Source organism: Akebia trifoliata, chromosome 12 (assembly GCF_017979445.1).
Source record: "Akebia trifoliata isolate Shusen 1 chromosome 12, ASM1797944v1, whole genome shotgun sequence".
Lineage (NCBI taxonomy): Eukaryota > Viridiplantae > Streptophyta > Magnoliopsida > Ranunculales > Lardizabalaceae > Akebia > Akebia trifoliata.
In genome coordinates this window covers 21043938-21062685 of record NC_141386.1, presented here as the reverse complement: position 1 = coordinate 21062685, position 18748 = coordinate 21043938, and the positions used below count along the sequence as shown (strand labels likewise).

The window sequence follows — 18748 nt, the reverse complement described above, 5'->3', positions numbered from 1 at the left end:
AGCTAAGAAGATAAAATCCAAATTAACTAAAAGGAATTAAAACTATTTTTCTTTGTATTTTTGAACTTATAAGAAGATGTAAAATTGCTAGAAAGCAAACTAAAGTAAATGAAATTAAAAGCAAGTAAACTTATGAATTAAAACACCATTGGAGGTGGATCTACCTAAAACATGTTAATGAGCAATTCCTAGTCTCTAGCCTTTTTATAACTAAATCATAAGGGCTTGGTGGTAGCTCCTTAGATCGGAAAGTTTTGTAAATAAAATGAAATAAGAGAACAAAAACAAAGTAGAATTATTTGAAAACTTCTTACTACAAATTATCTAATTTAAACATACTTTATCTTGATCTAATCTAAGCATAAAGTATCTATATTAAGAATAAAAGGTGCAAGAAACTTAAAGAGAATTCATAAGCATTTTAAATAAAAAAAGGTATAAAATTAGAAATAACACAAGAACTTGCTCTTGGCTATTCCACTCTCCAATGGAGGGGAACTTAGCCTAATGTCATTGCAAGAGAGGGAAGATAAGAGATGAAAGAACTTTTCTTCATTTCATGGAGAAAATTACAACTTCTTCTTCTTCTACTTCTTACAAGACTATTTAACCAAAAGAAAATAACTAGAAAATGAAAATACAAAAAATAAAAGAATAGGCTAAGAGCCTTAGATTAAAGGAGTCTTGGATAAGAGAACCAAGATGGGCCCTTTCTCTAGAATTGAAGGTTCTATTTATAGAGAAAATGTGTGTAGAAGAGTCTAAAAGTGGCCTCCACTTTTCTTTGCACAAAAAGACAAAAGAGGAGAATATGAGTTAAGGATTAGGGCATTCCAAAGGATTAGGGCATTGCAAAGTGGGCCCAACTGCTTTTGTCTTGAGATTTTGATTCCGATTTGTTAATTTTTTGCATAAGAAACACACGTAATTAGATTTATCTAGTAAATGAATTTATTTATATATAATTAAGCCTAATTAACATGCAACGTGGTGATTTGAGGCTTATCATGGTTATTATCTTAATATGGATAAATAGGTACAAAAATCAAGATAAATATCTGAAAAATGTGTGTATAATTGAGTGTTTGGAAACACTCATCAATAGCTTTCGTGCAAAGGTGGTACGACCACCCAAGGCGATTGGCAAAGGTCGAGAATGCGTTCAAACTCTTCAACCGTAGGAGTCATTTTTTTGTCTCCAAAACGAAACAAATTGAGCTCCAGGATCCAAAATCCCATAAGAGCTTCTATTCAGTCCCACATGATAGTGACCTTCGACAAAGAGAGAGTGAACCCAAGCTGTTGGAGTCCCACCTAACCCTCTATTCAAGAGTAATAGAACTAAGCCATTGATGTCAAAATGGGTCTACAACAGCGTACGTTTTGAGATTTGGAAGGTGGAGATTACCTTCAAGAGCGGGAGATGAGCTTTCGGCCACAAGATCGAAGTTGGTTGAATCCTCCAAAACATGAGTGGGCTCTATTAATGCCCTAGAGGGTGTGAAATTTCTAAAAATGTGAAAGAGAAGGACCAACCTCGATCTAAGGAAAAGATCCAAAGAAATGCTCCAAATCTAAATCTTCACGTGCAAAAAGTCCACATGAGAACCTCCTCGACCACCCAATAACACAAAAGAGCAAGAAGAAAGAAAGATGAAGAAGAACTATAGGAGAAAACGAAGTGAAATGGCCAAGTGAAACGTCTTGGCGCATCATTTGGAATTTAAAAGGTTCTGGTCCGTGCATGATGCATGGACTGAATTAATTCCGTGCAGTCCGTGCTTCATGCACGGACCGAAAGATTTTAAAATAGAGTCCATGCTTCATACACGGACCGAACAAATTTTAAACAGTCCATGCTCCAAGAATGGACCATAAATCAAAAAATCAAAAAATAATAATAAAAATAAATAAATAATAAAAAAAATCAAAAAATCAGAAGCTAAAATGGTATTTTTGCAAAAGCTGAACCCAATTGCTTAAAGACTCGTATGAAAATACCCATTGCAAAGTTTTCACCAAACTATCACAAATCCAAGACCTCACACGAGTCCTGTGCCATGAGATCGAAGAAATAAAAAAGGTTGTCAGACCCTGTGCTTGGGTAGCCAATGCTTGTCATCAAATGCATCAATCTGTGTTTTCAAAACTTGTCTAAGCAAAATCCTTGGACCCGTACAAATCAGGGTTTCGTCTATTCTTTGCAGTTGTTTGCATGCAACTCCTATAAAGAGGGGTAGCTGTAGACACCCAAATTTGATCAGGCCTTCGATGCAAAATGCCCAAAAAGATAAAAAAAAATGGTATTGGGCCCTCAAAGCCCATATCTCCAAAAAAATCCTATTTCTCTCTTAAATGACCCAAGCCTACTTAAGTGGCTTAGGGACCCAAACATCTCACCTCCCTCCTACAGTCTACAAGTCCAAATCCATTCTTATTTTACACCCCCAACCCAACCTAAACCATCACCTAAGTCCTTTCAAATTAACACCACCCAACCCAACCTAAACCCATCACCTAAGCCCATTCAAATTGATCCTATCGATCAATACACCCAACCCAACCTAAACCCATCATACCCAAGCTCAACCTACAATCTAAAACCCAACCATTCTTTAATCCAATCAACAACCAAATCCTAAATTCAAAAGCCCAAAGCCTAACTCATTACCCAAACCCAACTTAACCCAACCCAATATCACAACTAATCACCACAATCATCAAGTTGGGACACATGTCACTACCCCAACTCACCTCCCTCATCCCCAACCTATCCCATCACCTTTTCTCTAAACATCATCTACCCACACTCCTAACCTATACCTCCCCCTAATCTACCCTCATCATTCCCAACAAAACCCATATCTACAATTTAAACCCACACCTCTCCTCTTAAATTAAATACTTATATTCTCCCATCAATTCATCTTAACCCTTCATTTTCACCCATTTTAACACATGGCATAATTTCCCACACCCTCCCAAAATATCATCAACCACCCTCTTATACCTCCCATTCTCTCAAATCCAAACACCACTCCCCAAACACTCAACTCATCCATCACTCTCTTACACCCCATCCTCACCATTTATTATCCTTTACCTAACATTCAATCCAAATGGGTTGAAAGTTCCAACCCATTTGGATTGTAAAACAACCTATTTAACCTTCTTACACAAATACCCTCCAAACCATTCTAATTTACCCCTACTTTTCTATTAAACCCCACACCATTCTACCATTCCTCCTTATTTCACCAAACTTTACCCTTAAAAATAACTTTCAAATCCTATAAAACCCCCTCATCCTCAACTCTTACTACCTCATAAAAATTTGAGAAACACCCCCAAGTCTTATAAAAAATAATCCTTCTATCTCATTATCATACTCAACCCTCTAATCTCAACTCACAACTCTCAACTCTGAACTCTGTCATTATCATACTCAACCCTTTAATCTCAATCCTCTAATCTCAACTCTCAACTCTAAACTCTCTCATTATCATACTCAACCCCCAATTCTCCCAACTTATCAACTCAACCCTCAACCCTCAACCATCAAAAGTCTAACTCATTATCATAATCAAGATCAAGAAAAGAAGACTCGTATTATGAGCGGATAAAGAAGATCAAATCAAGTTCAAGGTGGGTTTGGACAAGGATCACCCCTTTCTCTTCTCTCCACTTGTAAACACCCCATTTTTTCACTTGCCTGATTAATCAACTCGTCAACCCGATCGCAATGATTCCCAATGATGAATGTTATTTCCATTGCTTTGTTTTGTTACCAGATATGTTTCAGAAATCCGGATAAGGTATCTCGAACTAACAAAACTGTAGAAATCACGCTACGCTAGGAAAATCATCATCTTGCAGACCCAAAAAGAAGCTTCACAATAAAAATCACTAAAAAACTATCAAATTATCAAAATACCCCTAACATCAAAATAACCCTAGAGCCTACATTACGCTTAGGAAAACTCTCTCAAACACATAAAATAACAAATCGAAACCAAATAAATCATTTCACCAATTTTAACAGAATTTGAAAAAATTACGAAAATGCCCCCATAAAGGTCATGAACATTTCACACAAAAAATTTCATAAATGACACAAATTAATATTTCCATTGAATTCCTTATGAAAAATTGATTCTAAAACATCCTAGAACATTAAAAACTGACTTAAAACGTGAAAAGTCCTCTCTGGGGGTAAAATGATAATTTCACAATTTTCATAATTAAAAATTTTAAAATTAATAAATAAAATATTAAATAATTAAAGTGAAACATTAATGAAATTAATTTAAAATTTTGAACCAAAGAAATCGATCAATCGGACTTTCAAGTAAAATTGTTGAGGGTTCGTGAGATATTTCTTTCAAGACCCCTCCATTTGGGGGTCCAAAGAATTAAAGATATAATAGAGGAGGGTTCTCCAAAAATTTAAAGTCAATCAAGCAAGACTAAGGTCAAGGTATTAAAGTCAATCAAGTGAGACTAAAGTCAAAATTAAAGTCAATTAAGCAAGACTGAAGTCAAGATATTAAAAGTCAATCAATTAAGACTAAAGTCAAAACATTAAAAGTCAATCAAATAAGACCAAAATTCAAAATCCTAATAGAGTTCTAATTAAATAATAACTCTATTTAATAGAGTTCAAACTAAAACACAACTCCACTTAAAACAATTTTAACTAAAACACAACCCTACCTAAAATAAGTCTAACTAAAACACAACTCTAATTAAAAGAACTCTAATTAAACACTAACTCTATCAAAATCAACCCCTAAAAAAATCTATAAATAGAGGTGCTCACACCCTATTTTCGTATCAAATTATAAATCCTAAGAGAAGTAGGTCTAAAAGCCCCCCTAGCCTCCCATAAACCCTAGTTTTGGAGTCCCAACTCCTTACCTAACATCCCTCTTTTGATTTTAGCTTAAAGAACACCTAAAAGCCCTCCAAAAATACTAATAAACTCAAAGAATTCAGATCCAAGAAAGAAAAGATACCTTGCCTCGGAGATCGAAAATGAAATCTGGAGACAGAACGAAGCAAGAAGTACGGTACAAGGAGCAATTTTTGTCGGATCTGAGGGAACAAAATCTTTGCTATCGGAAAGGTATAACTTTTTATTTTTATTTATTTTATCATTATCTAGGTTTTTTTTAGCAATGTAACTTATTTTGAAAAATTACTAGAGATCGATTTTGGCCGGGCGGGGTTGGTGCCTAACACCTTCCAACCCCGTAACATGATCCCCGAATTCAGTTTTTTTTCTGTTCTAGATTAGTCCTTTATCTATTTAGAGTCATTGATCGGTTCCTAGACCGTAATAACTAGGTGGCGACTCCCAAACCTCAAGGGTCAAAAGCGGATCCGCGCACCCCGAGGATTCAGGGCGCTTTCAGTGGCGACTCCACTGGGGACTATTGAGGATCAGACTTGAAAAGCCCCAAGTTTCGGAACATTGCCAGTAGGACCTAGTTTTTATTTTATTTTTAGTTATTTATTTTTTATTTTGATTTTTATCATTCTTTCGGCTCTGTTGGTGATCATTGATTGGGATGTTGAATATTTTTGTTTGGCATATCTTTGTTATGGTTCAATTTGGGGTCATTCAGAATGACCCTAAATAATGCAGGACATCAAAGGTAATGACATAGGGAATGACCCATTTTTTATTTGAATTATTTTTTAGTCTGTATTATCTTTTATTAGTATCTTTTGGTTCAATTTTGGATACTTTGTTTTGGTAATTTTTTTTTATGGTTCAATTAAGGGTCACCTTTTGATGATTCCTAAATAATGAAAGATTTAAATTGACATAAATTGAGGATGGAATGATGATGGTTGGGATGAGAGTTATTTAATTTTTTTGTAAAAAAGAAAAAAAATAATTTTGGATGATTTTTTTGGCACGTTACTAAGCATAAGCGGCGAGTTGTAAAGAAAATTTATTTGTGAGTGATGCACTAAGAAACGAAAAAAGTGCATTTTTTAATGTTGTTCGTGATGAGGAGAGGGTTCCAAGAAAAAAAATGCAAAAAAATATTTTGTTTCGTGTGTTGTGTCGTTAGTAGAAAACAGTTTTTACTGTTTGTTATCTCCTTCTCCATATGCTGAAAAACAGCAAACAGAGGACGTTTTTCTTGCTCTCTCTCTCTCCCCTTCATTTCTCTCTCCCTCTCTCCCCTTCATCTCTCTCTCCCTCTCTCTTCACCACCAAACAAATGGTGACCCTTGGAAGACTTATGTGAAGCTCTCTGCCGTTCTCATGGGTTCCCATGGTCTAACCAAAGGGTTTCTCGCTTTTCTTAATTACCCGGCACAGCTCATGTTCAAATCCATCAAGGTTTTTCCTATAATGGTAATGGGAGCCTTCATTCCTGGTCTACGACGGAAATACCCAATCCACGAATACCTTTCGGCTCTACTCCTTGTCGTGGGTCTCATCCTTTTCACCTTAGCGTATGCTCACACATCTCCTAACTTCAGCGTGATAAGTGTCGTGATGATATCGGGTGCTTTAGTCATGGATTCCTTTCTTGGTAATTTACAAGAAGCAATCTTTACCATGAATCTGGAAACAACACAGATGGAGATATTGTTTTGTTCAACTGATTGCCTTTCTTGATTCCACCCATGCTTTTGACTGGAGAGCTGTTCAAGGCCTGGACTGCATGTTATCAGCATCCTTATGTATATGGGGTACTAGTGTTCGAAGCAATGGCCACATTAGTCGGCCAAGTATCCGTTTTGTCCCTAATTGCCCTCTTTGGTGCTGCAACCACAGCCATGATTACAATGGCAAGAAAGACAATAGCGTTATCTTACATGATGTTCACGAAGCCATTAACAGAACAACACAATAAAGTCTTTTCAAGAAGAGAAGAAAGTTGGAAATAACGCCTTAGTTTGAAAATGCATTTTTTTTCTTCTTTAATTTTGACTTGTGGCTAAAAAAAAAAAAACGAAAAATTCAGAGAAAGAAAAAGGGCGATGGTGATGTTTTTGAGGTCTCACGTGGGCCAGACCTATAAGGTTGGTGTTGGATGGGAAAATTTTGTTTTTTTTTTTTTACAAATTTACATATGGCATTTATCAAAAAATTCCATTACTTTTAGAAGTTTATTTTACTCAAATAAATTTTGGGTGGGATCCACATTTTTGCAAAAAAAAAAAAAAAAAAGGATTAATTTTTTGAAGGGCGTTCCTCAACAAATATTGGCTGGATTTTCTATTTTTTTTTTCACAAAACAGTCATGCATGTGAGGTTCAATTCTTTATATTAGTTTTTATTTTTATCAATGTGGGTCTCACCCCAAACTTTGCTAAGTGACGGAAACCACTTTTAAGAATAGTTGTTTGACTGCAAATATAGATAACCCTTAAGCAAGGCTAATCTCACTAATCTAGTAAGATTTCATACTTACTAATGGTAGTTGAGTTCACCGTGTGCCACATGAAATCAATGTTCAATGTCATAGGCTTGTGGGAGCCAAAACTTAAAGAATTTTCAAAAGAAAATTTTCAAGAAAAATAATTAATTTTTATTTTTAGATTCGGGATTTCGTAATGGCTCATTTTCAAAAACCTTGGATAAAAGCTAAAAAAGAAAAATAAATGTGAATTTTATTTTTGGATAGAAAATTTCCCATCAAAATCTTTAAGATTGTGACATTGGATTGCCGACATGATGAACCACGTGGCTTAAGGACCCTTAGTAAAATTTGAAACCTTATGAGTTGGTCACGCTAGCCTATGTTCTCAAAAGATTTGCCATGCATGTTTTTCAAAAAAAAAAAAAAATGTGCTCATCACTCCTTACCTCAATTACCATTCTATCCTCGAGGCAATATTCGTTAAAGTCTTGATTTTGTTTGGATCGCCCGAAGTAACCCTTGATTGGACCATAAATAATAAATTTGTGGGCATTTTCAATGTTGGATCAAATTAATTATTCTTTGTGTTATATGCCCATATAATGTGCCATGATTTCTACAGATATATTTGTGATGTGTTTGCTTTCATTTTAATTTCGATATGATGGGTTTTATGTTATTTTCTTGATCAATATTCATTTGAGAACCCAATGTTGTATGGTTTAATTGGACCCATGGAACCATGTGTTTGAAAAAATTCCGGGCACACCCCACCCTGTTTTGCACACACCACATGCACGTTTACTGTTTTGCACACATACACGTCCCATATAGCCAACGTGGTACTAATGCGTGGCCCAGTCTCTTCGGAGATGCGACGTCATTCATGAAAACCACAACTCCAGTCACGTACCTTAGGGTATATTAAACTGGGGCATCAATACCGTCTGATCAGGTGATTCTGAGAGATATATTGGTGCACCCAGGCTGGAGCGACCTGAGCCTTTGAACTATTGTAAGCCACACAGTCACATGTCCCGATTGCCAACGTAGTACTAGTACGTGGTCGGTCCCCTCGTGGGATGCCAAACCATTTATGAATGCCAAAACTCTTGACTCGTACCCGTAAGTATAAAAGATAATCTTAGTATATCAATTGTACTTCTTGGTCAAAACCGGTGCCTAAGCAAGATCTTGCCCCGCTTTACCCTACTGTACGAGGGGGATAGACTACGTCTATTCTAGACGAGAGGTATTTAAGTGGGCCCTTGCTCAGCATTGTGCGCCACCTCTCAACTGGAGATCAAACTGGCTGTTTTTGGCTTCAAAGAAGTGAATTGAGGTTTTAGATTATCACCTATACGGTATATCAAGCCAAGTCACCACGTATCGAAAGGTATATAGGTGTACTTGGGCAAGGGTGGCTAGATAAAAATGCATTGCACGTAGTAAGCTTAGAATCTAGCAACCTTCCCTATAGGTCACGACTTGAACTTATCGTGGGTGTTCCCAAGTTATTTATTGAATGAAACCTTTTGATTGATGAATGTATGTGAATGATGTGAATGATGAGATCAGAGTGTATGATTGTCCTTAAGGATTAAAAATATTGTTTTTGAAAATTAAAATGGGTGCACCGACCCAATAAGAATCCATTTTTTTTATAATAATGACCCAGTCCATCCTGATCCAACAATCATGGTGGGCCGGGCCATTTAAATTGAAATAGAAATCAAATTTTCAAAGAAGAAAAATGGTTTACAAAGTAAAAATGTTTTCCAAGAAAAAATATTTTCCAAAAGAATAAGATTTTCCAAAAGGAAACGATTTTCAAAAAAAAAAAAGTTTTCTAAAAGAAAATGTTTTCTAAAAGAAAATGTTTTCTAAAAAAGAGAGGAAGAAAAATATTTAAAAAAAAAATTTGATTTACAAAAGGTCTATTTTTGCATGAAAAATTATTGAAATATGTTTGTTGGAAGTTGTTATTCAATGAAAACATTATTTGTCAATATTTTCAAGAGTGCAGTAAAATTATTTTCCTTTTGAATAATCATTACATGGATGAATTGTTTAATGAATTGGTGCACAGAATTCAATAAAATCTCAGGGTTCATTTAAAATGTTATCAAGGGGTGACACTGAAATTGATTAAATTCACCTTCAAAGAGGTTTAAGGGTTATCATTGTACCTAAGCTCAATCGTCCATCGTCTTATAAGTCTGGTCAGTTAGAACAAACATCAATATCAGGTCAACAGCCAGAAATGACCTTAGAATTTCTCAATATTGCTCAGTTATTCCCTGAAGATCATAGTACTTCAATCCTACCGATTGTAAGCAATATCTCAGTCCTTAGTCCTAATCAAACTCGTGTGGGTACTTGTCTTGAGTTTTCATGAGTTATTTGAGCTAGCTCGAGTTCAATTTTTCAATGTCATATTTTCTTTAGATCGAGTCTACTATTTTTCTACTGAGTCAAGTTAATTTGTCAAGTCTATAGAGCTGTCTGTCGTCTCTTCTGAATTTGATTGGATAAAGAAAAATTTTAAATACCTCGAGCGCATTAACGAATTAACTAATAATCTAGCTTGAAGGATATATTTTTCTTCTGAACAAGAAGATAAGAGTCGGGCTCAAGAAAGCAAAGGTCATTGACCTCGGAACAGAAATAAATTCCTAAAGAAATTCAAATAGAAACCATCCTGTCTCTAGAGGAACACAAGGGGATAATGAATTTTCTCAGAAATTTCAAAAGACTTGTTAGCGTGGGCCTATGAGGATATGTTAGGTGCAAGCTTGGTGTTGTCTGACACGGATTAGATATTGAATTGATAAAATGAGATAAAAAAAGATCTTACAAAATGTATCAGTACTAGACTTCTCAACATGGTAGAGCTCCCAGAATAGATTACCATTATCAGATTAATGAAACAGTTAAAGCGGTATTGATATCTGATAATGGGTCGTACATCAAAGCTTAGGTTATCACTCTATGTTCAAAGTTCGAGATTCGACATCACATTATCTCTCTACCGTCCTCAGATTAATGGAAAGGTTGAAGCAGCCAATAAAATATCTCAAAACAATCATCAAGGAAATGTGTTAATCACATCAGGATTAGTTAGAAAAGTTACCATTCACACTAGGGACACATCATACTTCAATACAGTCTTCCACTGGAGCTATTCCCTACTTTCTAGTGTATGATATGGAAGCAATCTTATTAGTTGAAATGTAAATCCCGTATCTCAAAATCTTCAAGGAAATTCAATTGTCAGAAGTAGATTGGGTTCGTCAACGGTATGAAGAATTAAGTTTGATCGAAGAAAAATGACTAAGAGCTTTGTATCACGTGCAAGCTTATCAAAGAAGAGTCGTCCGTGCGTTTGACAAAAAGATCAAGGCCCGTCACTTACAAGTCGGGGATTTAGTACTCAAAGAGAATCGGGCACCTATTTTTGACCCTAGAGGGAAATTCAAATCAAATTGGGGAGGTCCGTTCATCGTCAAGGAAATATTACCAGGAAAAGCTGTCAAACTTCAAGATCATGATGGAATTGAATTACCAAAACCAACCAACCTTGACCAAATCAAATGGTACTACATTTAAGGAGGCCATCTTTGGCCGAATCAATCCTCATATTACCCAGTTACCCAGTTCAACATATCTTTTCTCAACCCCTTTGCAGTCTTTTCAAAAATAAAAATTATGCCTTTTTCTTTCTTAGCCCGATCACCTAACCTAGGGGAGGGAAAATTCGAACTACGTTTTGATCTGATCCCAAAATTCTGGGGTACGTAGGCAACCTGAGAAGTTACTTCAGGCCCGACCACATCAAAATAAAAAAATATAGTTCCCCACACAATAAAAAAATTCAAAAGAAAAAGAAATCCAAAATGGGGAAGAAAATTCAAGGAAAAAGAAAATAATTTAAATGAAATGCCACACAAGGGGCATTTGGGTTTTTGAGCCTCAAAATTCCTTTCTTTTTATACCCAATCCTAAGCCTACCTATAAAAGTCCTCCTAAGTACTGCATGAAAAGTCAAGGAAGATAGTAAAACATGATCAGACAGTAACTCTAGAAGATCAGAAGAGAAGAAAAGATAAAAAAGATAAAAAAAAAAGATGAAGCCTGCTAAGTTGAAAATCCCAAAAAGGGCGACTTAGGTAAAAATTAAGGCAAGCTCGCAAGGTTGGAAATCTAAAAGGACAACTTTGGCAACAATCAGAGCCAAGGAAAAAAAGAAGAAGCTCGCTAGATCAAAAACCTGAAAAAGCGATCTAGGCAAAAGCTAGAGCAAGCTCGATAGATTGAAAACCTGAAAAGGCGATCTAGGCAAAAGTTAGAGCAAAAAAGAAAAACAGAAGAAAATCCCAAGCTGAAAGCGGTCCGAGCTGAAACATCAGTGTAGACACGTGATTTCGTCATTACGATGATCACATCTATGATGGTTTGGAGTCGCCACCATTCATGTTGTAAGTGGGTGTGAATGGTCACCCGATGTACATTTTGAAAAATTAACATTTTGGGCTCGTAGTGACTCACGATGGATAAGGCTAAATCAACCCTTGAGATTCGGGTAAGTGGCTCGATTGAAGAAAAGGGAAGGTGTTAGGCACCCTTTTCTCCCCGCCAAATGGCGGTAACCTCAAAGAAACTTGGTCATTTTTTTATTAAAAAAGATGTGAAAAACAACGTGCCACGTGAGTGCATTTGTACCCTAGATAGGGGTTCATTTTCGACTTGATTATAGGGTCATTTCATCGATGAAATTGACCCGTATAGACCTTAAGCCTTGGGGTCCATTAATCCTAAAAAATAAAATGAAGGGAAGAAGGGTGATAGAAGAGGAAGGAGGAGAGGGTGTAGAAGAGAATGGGGTTATTTTTGTTGCACCCACCTTGTATCTTCTTTCTTCTTTTCTTCTTCTTCTTTGAGTCTTCTTGAATCCTTAGTATTTTAAGAAAATATAACTTTTGTATGGTTGAAGGAATAGAGAAGAAATGATGAGAGAGATGAGTGTAGTATGTGGTTTTTTTTGTGTGAGACTTGGAGATGATTAGTGAGAGAGAATTGGTAATAGTGGTTAGTAGGGAGAGTTGGGGGGATAATTTTTGTGGTAAAAGTTGGGAAATTTTTGGGAAGAGGATGAGGGTATTTATAGATGTTGAGGAGTTATTTTAGGGATATAATGGGGTGAAGTGAAGAAAAATGATAGAATGATTATGAGTTTGAGAGAAAAGTGAGTGTAATTTAGAGGAGATTGGAGGGTATTTAGGGAAGGGGGGGTTAAATGGGTGAGTTTTGACCCAAATAGTTTGGATCCTACCCAACCCATTTGGGTGGGGTGTTTGATGAGGTGAGTTTAAGATGGTGGTTGTGATTAAATGGTATTTGATTTAAGAGAATGGATGATTTAAAGGGGTGGTTGATGATATTTTGGGAGGGTGAGGGAGATGATGCCATGTGTAAAAGTGGATGGAAGTGAAGGGTTGAGATAAGTTGATGGGAGAGGTTGAGTGTTTGACTTGAGAGGATGGTGTAGGTTTAGGTTGTAGATGTGGGTTTTGTAGGAAATGATGAGGGTAGATTAGGGGAGGTATAGGTTAGGGGTGTGGGTAGATGTGTTTGATTTGAGAGAAAATGTGATGGGTTGATGTGTGGGTAGATGGGATTTAAAGCAAATTAATGGGGTAGGTAGTTGGGTGAGGGAGGTGAGATGGGGTGATGACATTTGTCATATTTGATTATCAAGATGGTGATTGGTTGATGTGGGTAGTGGTTGATGGGTTAGGATTGTGGGTTGGATATGAATTGGATATGGATTTGGGCTTAGGGGCTTTGGAGTGTTTTAGGCTGGGGTTATGAAATGGTTTTGAATTTTAGGAATTGGTTGGGGGTTATTTTGGAATGGATTTTGAGGGTGTAGGTTGGTATTAGATTTTTAGGTGATGTGAGATTGAGTTTAGGTTAGGGGAGAGGTGAGAAAAGTGGATTTTGAATAATTGAGGGTTTATGAGCCTTAAGTGGATTTAGATTTTTTTTTGGATTCGGAGATGGAGCGGTGGAAGGTATAGGAGGTGGTAGGCATCCCAAGTCTCGTTTTTTTAATTTTATTTATTTTTTTGAGATTTTTGAACTCATTGGTTTGATCGAGATGCCACGTGTTGGCAAATCGGGCTTTTTAGGCCCGTTGGTGAACTTTATCGAAAATTTGACGTTTTTGATTTTGAAAACGGAGCGGTGAATATTGGGAAAGCGTAAGGTAGGCCGAGTCCTTTTGGTGGCCTCCTAAACCATTGAGAGGTCTTAGGGGCCTCGGTTTGGTCAAAATGTCACATTTCAATGACTTGGGCCCTTAAGACCCGTTGGCCCATTTATTTGAAAAATCGATATTTTTGGGCCCTTTCGAGTAGTAGCCCGTTCAAATTGAGGTGTTTACAATCAGAAGTCCGAATAATAAAGTTCAATACTTCGCTTAAACCAGGCATAGACTCAGAAGTCACAAGTATCTTGTCCAAGATCGATCTAAGAATTTTTACTTCCCCAAGTAAACCAATGGAGAGAAGGGTGAATTCTATGATGAGTCTCGAAAGGAAATAATTTTGTTATCTTGAGCCTGACTCAAAACCTTCAATAAAATTAATCAAAATTAAAAGTTGAGTCTTTATTGCGCTTGTGGTAATCAAATATTTCAAACCTTCATATAAGGGGCATTTTCTTTCTTCTTTAATGTAACCTTTCCCCCTTCTACTAGGGGCATTTTTTTTATTTTGCATGATGTGTTCAATTATTTTCAAGGCCATGTTCATTATCAAACTAGGGGAATTTTTTTTTTGAGCAATGTTAATCCTAAAAGATAATGAGAACCCCAAACTTAAGGTTACCCACTTGATAACAGTTTTTTGAAAAATTCTTGAGGTTCAAAAGAAATAAAAACTCAGGTTTTAAATTCATAAAACTTTTTGATAAATCCTTGAGGTTCAAACAAAAGCATTTTGGATCTCACATAGGAGATATGGCATTCTTTCGTTCCCAGATTCCTTTCCAGATCCAATCATTCTTAGATTCGATCATTTCTCTTCCAGATTCATTATCTTTCGGATTTATTCATTCTCCGACTCATTCCAATCACTCTTCTCCAAATTTATTCATTATTTTCCAAAATTCCTTCATTCCTCTACCAGTTTTGCTCAGTTACCGCCAAGGGTTATCTTGGATTTTTCTCAGTTACCGCCAAGGGTTATCTTGGATTTTGCGGCAAGGGTTATCTTGGATTCTACTTAGTTACCGCCAAGGGTTAACTTGGATTTTGCTTAGTTGCTGCCAAGGGTTATCTTGGATTTTGCTTAGTTTCCGCCAAGGGTTATCTTGGATTTTGCTTAGTTTCCGCCAAGGGTTATCTTGGATTTTGCTCAGATGCCGCCAAGGGTTATCTTGGATTTTGCTCAGTTGCTGCCAAGGGTTATCTTGGATTTTGCTTAGATGCCGCCAAGGGTTATCTTGGATTTTGTTCCGATGCCGCCAAGGGTTATCTTGGATTTTACTCAGTTGCCGCCAAGGGTTATCTTGGATTTTGCTCAGTTTCCGCCAAGGGTTATCTTGGATTTTGCTCAGATGCCGCTAAGGGTTATCTTGATTTTACTCAGTCACCGCCAAGGGTTATCTTGGATTTTGCTCAGTTGTCGCCAAGGGTTATCTTGGATTTTGCTCAATTACCGCCGAGGGTTTTCTCGGAACTATGCTCAGATGCCGCTGAGGGTTTTTTCGAAACTATGCTCAGTTACCGCTGAGGGTTTTCTCGGAACTATGCTCAGATGCCGCCGAGGGTTTTCTCGGAACTATGCTCAGTTACCGCCGAGGGTTTTCTTGGAATTATGCTCAGATGCTGTCGAGGGTTTTCTGGGAATTATGCTCAGATGCCGCCGAGGGTTTTCTCGGAACTATGCTCAGTTACCGTCGAGCGTTTTCTCGAAACTATGCTCAGTTACCGTCGAGGGTTTTCTCGGAATTATGCTCAGTTACGCCGAGGGTTTTCTCGGAATTATGCTCAGTTACCGTCGAGGGTTTTCTCGGAATTATGCTCAGTTTATATTCAAATTATGCTCAGATTATGCTTAAATTATGCTCAGATTTTAAATCACACACTTACACAGTTGTTACATCAGTCAAGGAGAATTTTTCTAAAATTCAAGGATTTGACACTGTCAGTGAGAGTTTGCGCTCAAGGACCAGACAACCTTTTAATTCGGGGAGAGCTTTACCCTCAAGGATCCGAACACCCCGACGAATTGCTAAATCAGGCTGCAAAATGAACTGTCACTAGCTTTGGCATTCAGATATCGCACTATCTACCAAAATAGATTTGCTATCAAGTTTGTTTCAACCCTCTACCAAAGAAGGGCATCTGTAGACACCCCATTTTTGCACTCGCCTGATTAATCAACTCGTCAACCGGATCGCAATGATTTCCAATGATGAATGTTATTTCCATTGCTTTGTTTTGTTACCAGATATGTTTTAGAAATCCGGATAAGGTATCTCGAACTAACAAAACTGTAGAAACCACGCTACGCTAGGAAAATACGACTCCAGAAACATAGAAATCATCATCTTGCAGATCCAAAAAGAAGTTTCACGATAAAAATCACTAAAAAACTATCAAATTACCAAAATACCCCTAACATCAAAACAACCCTAGAGCCTACATTACGCTTAGGAAAACTCTCTCAAACACATAAAATAACAAATTGAAACCAAATAAATCATTTCACCAATTTTAACAGAATTCGAAAAAATTATGAAAATGCCCCTCATAAAGGTCATGAACATTTCACACAAAAAATTTCATAAATGACACAAACTAATATTTCCATTGAATTCCTTATGAAAAATCGATTCTAAAACATCCTAGAACATTAAAAACCCTCTCCGGGGGAAAAATGGTAATTTCACAATTTTCATAATTAAAAATTTTAAAATTAATAAATAAAATATTAAATAATTAAAGTGAAACATTAATGAAATTAATTTAAAATTTTGAACTAAAGAAATCGATCAATCGGACTTTCAAGTAAAATTGTTGAGGGTTCGTGAGATATTTCTTTAAGGACCCCTCCATTTGGGGGTCCAAAGAATTAAAGATATAATAGAGGAGGGTCCTCCAAAAATTTAAAGTCAATCAAGCAAGACTAAGGTCAAGGTATTAAAGTCAATCAAGTAAGACTAAAGTCAAAATTAAAGTCAATTAAGCAAGACTGAAGTCAAGATATTAAAAGTCAATCAATTAAAACTAAAGTCAAAACATTAAAAGTCAATCAAATAAGACCAAAATTCAAAACCGTAATAGAGTTCTAATTAAATAATAACTCTATTTAATAGAATTCAAACTAAAACACAACTCCACCTAAAACAATTCTAATTAAAACACAACTCTACCTAAAACAAGTCTAACTAAAACACAACTCTAATTAAACACTAACTCTATCAAAATCAACCCCTAAAAAAATCTATAAATAGAGGTGCTCACACCCTATTTTCGTATCAAATTATAAACCCTAAGAGAAGTAGGTCTAAAAGCCCCCTTAACCTCCCATAAACCCTAGTTTTGGAGCCCCAACTCCTTACCTAACATCCCTCCTTTGATTTTAGTCTAAAGAACACCTAAAAACCCTCCAAAAATACTAATAAACTCGAAGAATTCAGATCCAAGAAAGAAAAGATACCTTGCCTCGGAGATCGGAAATCAAATCCAGAGACAGAACGAAGTAAGAAGTACGATACAAGGAGCAATTTTTGTCGGATCTGAGGGAATAAAATCTTTGCTATCGGAAAGGTATAACTTTTTATTTTTATTTATTTTATCATTATCTTGGTTTTTTTTAGCAATGTAACTTATTTTGGAAAATTAGTAGAGACCGATTTTGGCCAGGCGGGGTTGGTGCCTAATACCTTCCAACCCCGTAACATGATCCCCGAATTCAGTTTTTTTTCTATTCTAGATTAGTCCTTTATCTATTTAGAGTCATTGATCGGTTCCTAGACCATAATAACTAGGTGGCGACTCCCAAACTTCAAGGGTCAAAAGCGGATCCGCACACCCCGCGGATCGAGGGCGCTTTCACCACTTCCTTCTTCTACTTCTCCCCCTCTCTACACCTACACACACACCACCAATGGCTTGACTATCAAAGGGCCTCTTTTTCAATAAGGGTGCCCTCAATGGTTTGAATCAATATTAAAGTCCCTCATACTTGCGAACACATATCGAATTTTTTGATTCCTTTCTATTTTATTTTTATTTTCAATAATGGACCGAGTTTGAGGTTACCACCAACGGTGGATGGAATATGGTGCCTAACACCTTCCCTACTCCATAAAATGGATCCCCTTACCTTGAATCAAAAGTTGGATCAATTGAGTTATATTCGTACGAGAGTCATCAAGTGCCAAAAAACATGATTTTTCAAAAAATGCAATCCAGGTGACTATTCACAGCCATTTCAAATATGAATGGTGGCGACTCCAAAACCCCCCCAACGTGGTTGATATATTCAAAATTGAATAAATCAAATGTCCACAAAGTACATTATGCCCATGGTTCTTATGGTGTCCCGTCAAACACTAACATAAATCCCAAGGTCAAATCTCAATGTACTAGGTGGCACATCAAAATTTTGACATGACTTCCTTTATTTATGTTAGCGTTCCATGGAACTCAAAAAGCTAATAAACCAAAATCCAATAAATCTTGTATAAAACTTATCCCAACTGCATACAAGGTGTGGAAAATGATAAATTACGAATGACAGAAAGGTAAATGAGAGTTGCGCAAAAGATCACAATATACAGAATTACAAAAAAATTTCTCACTCTAATATAGACTTATCACTTGGCCCAAAACTATGCACCACCTAAGTATAATGAATCCTAGTAGAAATAGTCCCAGTGTTCACCAGGTAGTGGGATCTAGTTGTCAATTTGACCAATCAGATACTTCTTGACTAATAGCTCAACACTCACCTCACCAACTATAGGCTCTGTAACTAAAAAAAAATGGAAGCAAAGGGTGAGTAACAATGGTTACTCAGTAGGTCCACAAATAATTTTTATTAATAACCTCACTTAACATGGTCGAGTAATCATGTTGAATCATTTCAAAACATGCAAGTTTTACAATTGAAACTATGATTAACTGGTACATATAGCCAGAGATGAGCAACTAAACAGTTTAAAATTTCACATAACATCAGTCATCCATACTCACAATATACATTTCTATTCTTATACGAATATAATTGACAACATTGAAATAATAGACATGCTTTTCAGTTTATAATTAGAAATATAACAACAGA

At 36.4% G+C, this 18748-nt stretch overlaps 1 pseudogene; it reads left to right on the top strand.

The window, feature by feature from the left end:
• Positions 1–6122: 6122 nt before the first annotated feature.
• Positions 6123–6912, top strand: LOC147389051 (UDP-galactose/UDP-glucose transporter 4 pseudogene; annotated as a pseudogene).
• Positions 6913–18748: the final 11836 nt, after the last annotated feature.